Genomic DNA, 8,904 nt, shown 5'->3' on the forward strand with positions numbered 1-8,904 from the left:
CTTGCGTGCTCTCTTTTGCTAACCTGCTACTTGGTATCTCATTACTGCTCATCTCTTTTCTCTTCTCATGGGCCTGATGCTTTGGAGATTATTATCATTACTGTGTACTCTACAGACCTATCCATTTCTGAATACCCAAACCTTTCCCTTTCATCCAGGACATCATTCTGAAGGAGACTCTCTTCTAGGCCCTTCCATGTAAACCACAAGTTTCTCAAGCTTCATACAAGTCCATGCATGTGATTAGGAAGTGCCAGAACCCCTTATCCCTATGCTGACGTTTTTTTTTTTTTTTCAGAGTTATGGTAATACTCCCTTGAACGAACCTGATTTCTAAGCCATGCCAGTTTTCACCAATGATGGCCATATTTTTAATGCCACATTCATGTTTGCAACAGGTAAGGTTTGGAATGATATTTCTGTGTCTGCTTCATCTCCAAGCCAAGTTTCTGATGTGTGCCATACACACATAGCATCGGGATTCCCCAGTTTTTCCCTCAGACCATGTCTTATGTTTGGCTTTCTTGCTGAGACTGTCCTGGAACATGCTTCCCAACTTGAGTGGTTCTTTCTCTCTGAATCTAAGCCCTGTTTCCATTATCAGCTTATCTGGGTTGATGACTGATGCCCCAGAGCAGAAATCTCATCTAAAGCCAAGAGTATGCCCCCCACAGAACTCGGTGTACACACATGACCACAAACACGCACTGTGATGTCCCACCATCACATTGGCCTCCTTGGATGTGGAAGCCAGTTCAGATCCAGCTGCAGTTTCCTAGTTCCTCCCTCTGCTGTAACATGGACTAATGAATGGACACTCAACTGGGGAATTGGACATGTTCCCATCAGTTCCCTCAGCTCCAGCCCAACCCAGCCCTTCTCTTGCCCACTGGCCCCCTATATTTAATTATCATGACAACTCATCAAAGTGTTAGTGTTCTTTCTTTGTGGGTAGAAGCTGAAGTTCACAGAGGTTGAATAATTTGCCCATGATGCTGCTGCTGCTATGTCGCTTCAGTCATGTCTGATTCTTTGTGACCTGTAGACTGTAGCCTTCCAGGCTCTTCTGTCCATGGGTTTCTCCAGGCAAGAATACTGGAGTGGGTTAGCCATGCCCTCCTCCTGGGTGTCTTCCCTACTATTTTCCCATAGTAAACAGTAAGCCTGTGACTGTAACCCAGGCTATAAGCCTTCTTCATCCAGGAAAGAGTCTCAGACTGTGTGAGCTTTTGGCTTTAAGGGGAAAAGAAGAACTCTTTCCCTATGAGTGCTTCCAAAATGGATGGTTCTTCTCACTCTTAGTTTGGCCATAGGAAGTCATAGAATTTTAAGGACATTAAATATGCACGGCAAATTCCATCAGTGTCCTGCCCACATCCCCTTAGCAGTCACTGGTTCTGTGCCTGCCGAGAGTCTCTTATTGCAAGCACCTGCATCTCCCTGCCTGAGGGCTCTGTCTAGCAGTAAGAACATGCACCTCCTCCCTCAGCCCACAGAGAACACTGTAAATGCTAGGGAGTTAACACCCTGAGAGAAGCATCCAATCAATGACAAATTGAAATTTTGTGATGAATTACCTTGTCACCCCCTCATGAGGACACCTCTGGAACATGTGTCCTGCACCATCTCCCATAATTTCCCAGTGGGATTGAGTCCCAGTCATTCACAGTGGTAAATTGTTCATACAGACCTTGTATTGGCTTCTTTCCCCATTCGACTTCCTGATTCTGCTACTGGTACTTCCTGGACTCATGTCTTAAATAAACTACTTGTGCTTGAATCCTAGGTTCAGTGTCTGCTTCTCAGAGAAGCCAGGATAAGACAGTCAACTTGGAATCTTAGAGGTCCTCTGGTTCAGCCATCTCATAGCTAAATTAAATCCCAGAGAGAGAGGAGACCTGCATACCTGGCAGCCACATACCAGGAAGAGATGGACTGGGGCCACAGATGTCTCCAACTCTTAGGCCAGCTCCCACTCCATTTTGGGGTTCCCTCCTGTAACACTTGGCAGCCACATCTGCAGAAGTCATACATCACTGGGAATGCACCACCAGGAACTGGTGGAACTGGTTGGAAAGTGGAATGAGGATGGTAGAGAAAGAGGGAATAAGAGTAGGAAAACCTGCAGTCCATAAATCTCATTATGATTCACCCCTGTACTTTGTCAACAAGTCATATCATTCTGCCTCTCTGGCCAGCTATGGGCTGCAGGAATCTGCAGCCTCGACCGAGGTTAATTGCACAGTTCTTCTGAGACTTTAAAACCAGAGACGTTAAAATAAACTTTGTGCTTGTGTCCTGGCAAGCTGCTGTATGCCCTTCTCAAGCAGCCACACTGGTACTGCTGAACGCTGGTCTTGGTGCTGGAAGATGGGTTGGCCTGGGTTGAGCTGGACTGGGCTGCTGGAGGTTAGAGATTCAAGAATATCTTCACAGCTGAACAGGAGCTTTGTAATCACTTATATTACCTCCCTTGTACAGGGGGAGATGTGAGACCCAGAGGAAAGATGGGAGCTCTCCAATGGCATGATTATACCTGCTATTTAAGAAGATCAAATATAACTTGGTTTTGATTACCTCTGTCAATGGAAGGGAAGAGGAAGCTCATAGAATTCTAAATAGCACGTAATACAAAATAATTTCTATTTTGAGTATAGACTGAATTCAAAGCCATTGCAGGGAGCAGAGGTTGCAGGTGTACTTTTGTAATCACGTTGAGCCTTATTGAAAGAGGCAAGAGACAGAAAGATGGAGAAGGTAAGGAGAAAAGACAGGATTAGACATCCTAGGATTAAGGGTGCCCTGTGGACAGGCTACATGAGGGTAAACTACAAGCCGTTCCACAAGTACAAACATATTTCCTTCATCAGGCCTTACAACATCGCCCCACATACACATGCACGTGCATGCACACACACACACACAAAATATGGTTTTAAGAGCATCTTATCTGCCACCTCTTTCCAGAAACTCCAGCATACTCCTCGCCTTGTCAGTCTACCACATGCGTTCTGAAGCCCTTCATCTTTGGTCCATCCAACCATCTTCCTCTGCACCTCTGCTGCTGAGCCCTGGGAAGAAAAGGTGCATACTGAAGTTTCGATCCCTGGGTGGGGAAAATCCCCTGGAGGAGAGCATGGCAAGCCACTCCAGTATTCTCGCTTGAAGAATCCCATGGACAGAAGAGCCTGGTGGGCTACAGTCCATAGGATCACAAAGAGTCAGACACAACTGAAGCAACTTAGCACTTATGAACGGTGACCAGAGTTTGGATCTTGTGTCTCAATCTAGCCCCTTATCCCTCTTGGGACTTGGACTTAGATGATCTATCTTTTTCTGGAGAAGGAAATGTCAACTCATTCCACTATTCTTGCCTTGAAAATTCCATGGACAGAGAAGCCTGGCAGGCTACAGTTCATGGGGTTGCAAAGAGTCGGACGTAACTGAAGCAACTAAGCATGCATGATCTACCTTTCTCGCTGTCTGCTATGGCAGTCCTAACCTTCCTTAACTTTGCTTTTCCTGTTTTGAAATATTTATTTGTGGCTGCCCTAGATCTTGGTTGCTGCATGCAGGCTTTCTCTAGTTGCAGAGAGTAGCGGCTTCTCTCTACTTGCAGTGCACAGGCTTCTCACTACTTGCAGTGCACAGGCTTCTCATTGTGTCAGCTTCTCTTGTTGAACACAGGCTGTAGGATGCTCAGGTTTCAGCAGTTGCTGCTGTGGTCTCAGTAGTTACAGCTCATGGGCTCCAGAGCATAAGCCTAGTAGTTGTGATGCACGGGCTTAGCTGCCTTGCGGCATGTGGGATCTTCCTGGACCAGGGATCGAACTGGCATCCCCTACATTGCAAAGTGGATTCTTAACCAATGGACCACAAGGGAAGCTCCTTCTTCAACTTTTCTGAAGATCTTTAACATCCTGTTTACTCTCTGTAGATGACAACACTTCCCTGTTAACAATGAACAATTGGGCTATTAGGCATGGATTCCCTCAACTCCATTAAAAGTCCATCTGCTCTCACAATTATCTATTCCTTCTTTCTTTCTCTCATAAAGAAGGAAGTGTTCTTCTGCCCAAGGAAAACCTCTCTATCTGTGATGTAGAGCCTTTCTCCTATCTCGCCGAGGATATTTTCCCATCAATAAGGCACTCTCTTCCTATGTCCCTCTCCCTTCCACTGACTCTTACCTCTCAGCACAGAAGCAGTTTCAAGTTTTTGTCATTTTATAAAGTCTCCTTCTAACTAATCATCTCCTTTCTCACCTTCCTTGAAAAGCCAGATTTTCTTTAAAAAGCGGCATACATTTCTCTCACCCCCATTCATTCCTCAGTCCACTGCACAATGGTATTAGTTAAATCACTTCACCGAAACCACATTTGTTTAGGACACCAGTGACCTCATAATTGCGGTGTCCACTTAGACTCCTCCCCGGCAATCCTCTTCTTTGTTCATTTTCCCTACCACTTCACAGTTTTGAGCACCTTAAAATCATTTTTCTTCCTTGGTATTTGTGACTGTGCTGGTTTTTCCCCTCTTAGATCACTCCTCAGTTTCTTGAGCGCTCCTTAAAGATGTTGGTATTCGCCAGGATCCTGCACTTAATCTTCTCCTCTTCTCACTTTATTCATTCTCCCTGAGTAAGCCCAACCATGCTCCTGGGCTTCTCTCCCGTGAGTTCATTGCTCCCAAACACATGGCCCAGCGTAGCCCTGTCCTCTAAACCAGACAAAAATATCCACCTTCACTGGATGCTCACCACCACCTCAAACTCATCCTATGCTCTGCAGAAATTATCATCCTTTCCCCACAAGTAGTTTTTCTCTTATTTTCCATAGCAAAGAACTTGAGTCACCCTTAACTCCATTCCACACCTTCCTCATTCCTTCCTATACTAGTATTCCATACATTACACATCTATGGTTACCCAATACCTAATCTTAAGGCCATTCAACACACACTTGCTTATTTGCCAGTGAAGCGTTTTCATTTGATTTTTAGGTGCTTATATGTGTATGGGTCTGTCCTTATTTTATTTTTAGTAAAAACAATTCTAGACAGGAAAGATGCAAATTATCATTCATCATCTATAGTTTAGTGTCGTTAAGTTTTCTGATAAGAGAATATGAAAGGAACACAGGAAGAAGGCCTGAGGTCCTTAGAAGGTACCAAATGGAAGCAACCCAAGGCGGCTGGAGCACTTGAGTCAACTCTGCCAACTTCTCAATTTTCTCTTAGCCTCGGCATGCAGTGTTCACTAGCTTCAATTTACAAGAAGCTTGTTATTGCTTCACATCTATCTCAAGCCTGACCCATCTGTGTCTGGATCCCATTGACTCTTGCACCTGGGGAGATTTAAAGATTTAAGACAGAGTTGTCTGGTCTATAAACATAGCTATATTTTTCCTCCTCTCTCTCTTTCTCTCTTGCTTTCTTTCTTGCTTTTACTTAGCTAGAATGTAATTAAATTTGAATTGCAGCCAAAGCCGATTTGTGAGACAAGCATTTGGTTAGTAATATCAAGCCAACCACGTTAAAAAAACATCAGCAAAACTTCAAAAAGGCCAATAATCACATTGTGATTGAAATTCAGGCCTTCTCTTCTCATCCTCTCTCCTATTAACTCGGACAAGAGCTAGAATTCCTCTTGGGACTCTTGGCTCATTGCATTTTGCAGAAAGGTCTAGGTGTATGTGTGCACATTGCACAGAGGAGAGATGGGACTAGATGTTTGTATATACATAGCACAGAGGGAAGGGCCACAGCAGCCCCCCAACCATAAGTTGAGGATTTCTAGTTTGACTAACAGATTCCTGGATATTAGAAGAGAACTAGATTTAGCGGAATTAGGGGGTTAGGGACAATGATGGAGGGACAGTGAAAGAGCAGGCAAGAATCAGATGGCTGGAACATCAAATTTTGGAATATGAGGATGGAATATAAGAAGAAAAATGAGATTAAGAGTCAGAGGGAAGGTCTTTGAGGATCATTCTTTCATAAAACAACAGATTCTTAAGATTGGAAATGAACTTAAGTGGCATCTATTCTCACACCTCTTCACTATCCTACTAATGTGGAAACTGAGGCTCAGGAAGGAAATGGACTTACTCAAGGAAACCAAGGCTCATCCAATCAATTACTGACACGTAGTAACAGGCCCTAGGCTGTGCCTGCTGGTCTGAGAACTTCCATGGTGTCCTTAGATACAGTGTCTGCCTACCTGAATAACAGTGAACACACCTCTCCTGACAACCTGCACCCTCAACTTTCTGTGACCTGCAGCACACCTGCTCCTGGTTAGCTGTGACCTTGGCCCTTTCTTCCCCAGATTTTCTCAGGATCGTTTTTGGAGAGCTCCTTGAGGGGAACTGAGTACAGTCAGGAGTGTGTGTGTGTGTTCACATGAGTGTCTTGGGCAAGCAGGAGCCCACTGGCCACCTCTCATTCCATCTTAATACCAGAGAGGAAGAGTCACTGGATGTTTATTACTTTGGGTTCTTCATGCCCCTGTACCCTTCCTAAATGTGCCCAGCTCTTCATAACTCTCCCCTGTGGACATGTCAGGTAGATCTCCACTACCTCCCAGTGGTTGTATGTAAGCCCTAAAGGGCAGGAATGATGATAGTACTTCCCCACTGGAGCATGTGGATTTTCTGTCTACACTTGTTGGATGGATAGGTGGATGAACAAATGGGTAGATGGATAAATAATGGGCATTAAATGAAGAAACAGAACCCCAGAAAGTGAAACAACCTACCCAAGCTCACATAGTTAGTGTCAGGCTGAGATGAGACTAAAAGGCAAGGCTTCTAACTCCTAATCCCATGCTCCACATGGCCCCCTGAGTGAAGACCTTGAAAGACAGAGGCAGACATAGGAATGAACCAGAGAATGACCAGCTTCTTGGTTAAAGCCAGTTCAACACCCTTATGTGAAGTCCCTTAGAACTTAAGAACAAAGAGCATCAAATCTAGAATCCAAAGAACTGGGTTCTCATCCAGGCTTTGATGTTGGGTATACAAGTCACGGCTCCTCTTTCACTGTCAGTTTCCTTGTTTGTAGGATGGGTTATGTTTGACTGCATAGCATTCAAAGGGCTCTGATAGGGTATTCTAAGACCCCAACATTCTAGGTGCCAATGGATACTCAAGTTCCATTAATTCATTTAGCCAACAAATAATAATAGCAATAATAAAAATAATCATTATGACTGCTATATTTTCCAGCTGGATGGGAGATATTTGGCTGGGAGGCTCTTCCTCCCTGTTGCTATTTGGGGAATTCAGAGCTAAATATAGCCCAGTGCCAGGCATTCCAAACACCATCGTCTCAAATTAGGAAATACATTTGCACCTCCTATCAACAGTCCTGTGGCAGACATGCTGACAACTCTGGCAAAGATGCAAGAAGACTGTTTCCGCCCATGAAAAAAATCCATGTCTGCCTCCTGGAAAAATGGTCCAGAGATTCTGTGGATAAAACTGACAGCAGAGTAAAGGGGAAGCATAGGTAAGGATTGACCCTATCACTCCAGAGGCCTGATGTATAATCACTACTATCTACTGAACACCTACTACGTGCCGGGGTGTGTGATAAGCACTCTGTATATGCTACTTCAATCCTTATGGTAACCTTGAAAAGTAATCTCTCAAGGCCACATAGCTTGGAAGTAACAGAGGAGAGATATGTAACTTTGGCTGTCTCAACTCAGGGTCCATGCATCTTCCACTGCATTGGACACCTCTGTGTAGTTCCTTCCACTCCTCCTTCCTTGAGCACCATTGGATATTTAACCACATATCTCTCTTTCTTTTGTTGTTGGTTAGTTGCTAAATCGAGTCTGACTCTTTTGCAACCACGTAGACTGTAGCTCTCCAGACTCCTCTGTCCATGGGATTCTCCAGGCAAGAATACTGGAGTGGGTTGTTCCTCCAGGAGCATACTGGAGGTTCCTCCTCGAGGGGATCTTCCAAACCCAGGGACAGACCTCGCATCTGGTGCATTGGCAGGCAGAGTCTTTACCACCGAGTCACCAGGGAAGCCCTTCTTTCTGTTAATATATATTTATCTGGCTGCACCAGATCTTAGTTGTGGCATGCAGAATTTTTAGTTGCAGCATGTAGGATCTAGTTCCCTGGCCAGGAATCAAACCTGGGCCCCTACATTGGGAGTGCGAAGTCTTAGCCACTGGACCACCAGGGAAATTTCACTTAACCATATTTCTGACCTTGTACTAAACATACAAAGGTAAATAAGACTCCATTCTTGCCCCCAAGGACCCCCCAGTTAATGCTCCATGGATAACATTGACCATCAAAATTCAGCATGACACAGACAATAATAAAGACAAATACAGGGTGATGTGGGAACATAGACTATGAGTGTTAGGATATACTCCAGAAAGGAAGTAAATTTATGTCAAAACATAAAGAGAGACCTATAGTTGACAGACCATCAAGCAGTAGATGGCCCTCAGCAGAAGGAGTGCAGAGACAGAGGAAAGGCAGACTGAGGTTGGGGGGCGGCACCTGGTGTACGATGGAGTCCTGCCCCTCCTGTATCATTCCATCTCAACTCCCAACATGAAATGGCACCATGAATGCACAGAAGGGGAAGAGCCAGATCAAGGCACCCTGAATCAAGACCTCTCGTTGCTCCTTCACCAAATGAGAGAAGCATCAAGTTCTTTCCCTCGAAAACCTCAAACTCCAGGTTCAGGGATTAAAAAAAAAAAAAAAATAGCATGCAAGAACCTGGATGGTGGCGGCCTGGAGCCAGAAAAACTCGAGGAAACCCCGACCCCATTCTTGGCCTTCAAGCCATGCTCTGCACCCCTGGCATCTGAGACTGGACAGCATCTCCAGGGAGTCGACGCTTCTCTCGTTGCAAATGACTGCTGCCTTT

The 8,904-nt window shown here is 44.9% G+C and overlaps 1 long non-coding RNA gene across 1 annotated transcript; it reads right to left on the reverse strand.

Annotated features, from left to right (window-relative positions):
- Nucleotides 1–279: 279 nt before the first annotated feature.
- Nucleotides 280–6,933, reverse strand: LOC145516271 (uncharacterized). The gene is made up of 3 exons (XR_014061251.1): nt 6,758–6,933; nt 6,109–6,220; nt 280–3,071 (listed from the first exon to the last, which is right to left on the reverse strand). It is a non-coding gene; the product is annotated as an uncharacterized LOC145516271 (long non-coding RNA).
- Between the last annotated feature and the right edge of the window lie 1,971 nt (nt 6,934–8,904).

The sequence above is a fragment of the Giraffa tippelskirchi genome, chromosome 8 (genome assembly GCF_054371585.1).
Source record: "Giraffa tippelskirchi isolate mGirTip1 chromosome 8, T2T-mGirTip1v1.2.pri, whole genome shotgun sequence".
In the NCBI taxonomy this organism is placed as follows: domain Eukaryota; kingdom Metazoa; phylum Chordata; class Mammalia; order Artiodactyla; family Giraffidae; genus Giraffa; species Giraffa tippelskirchi.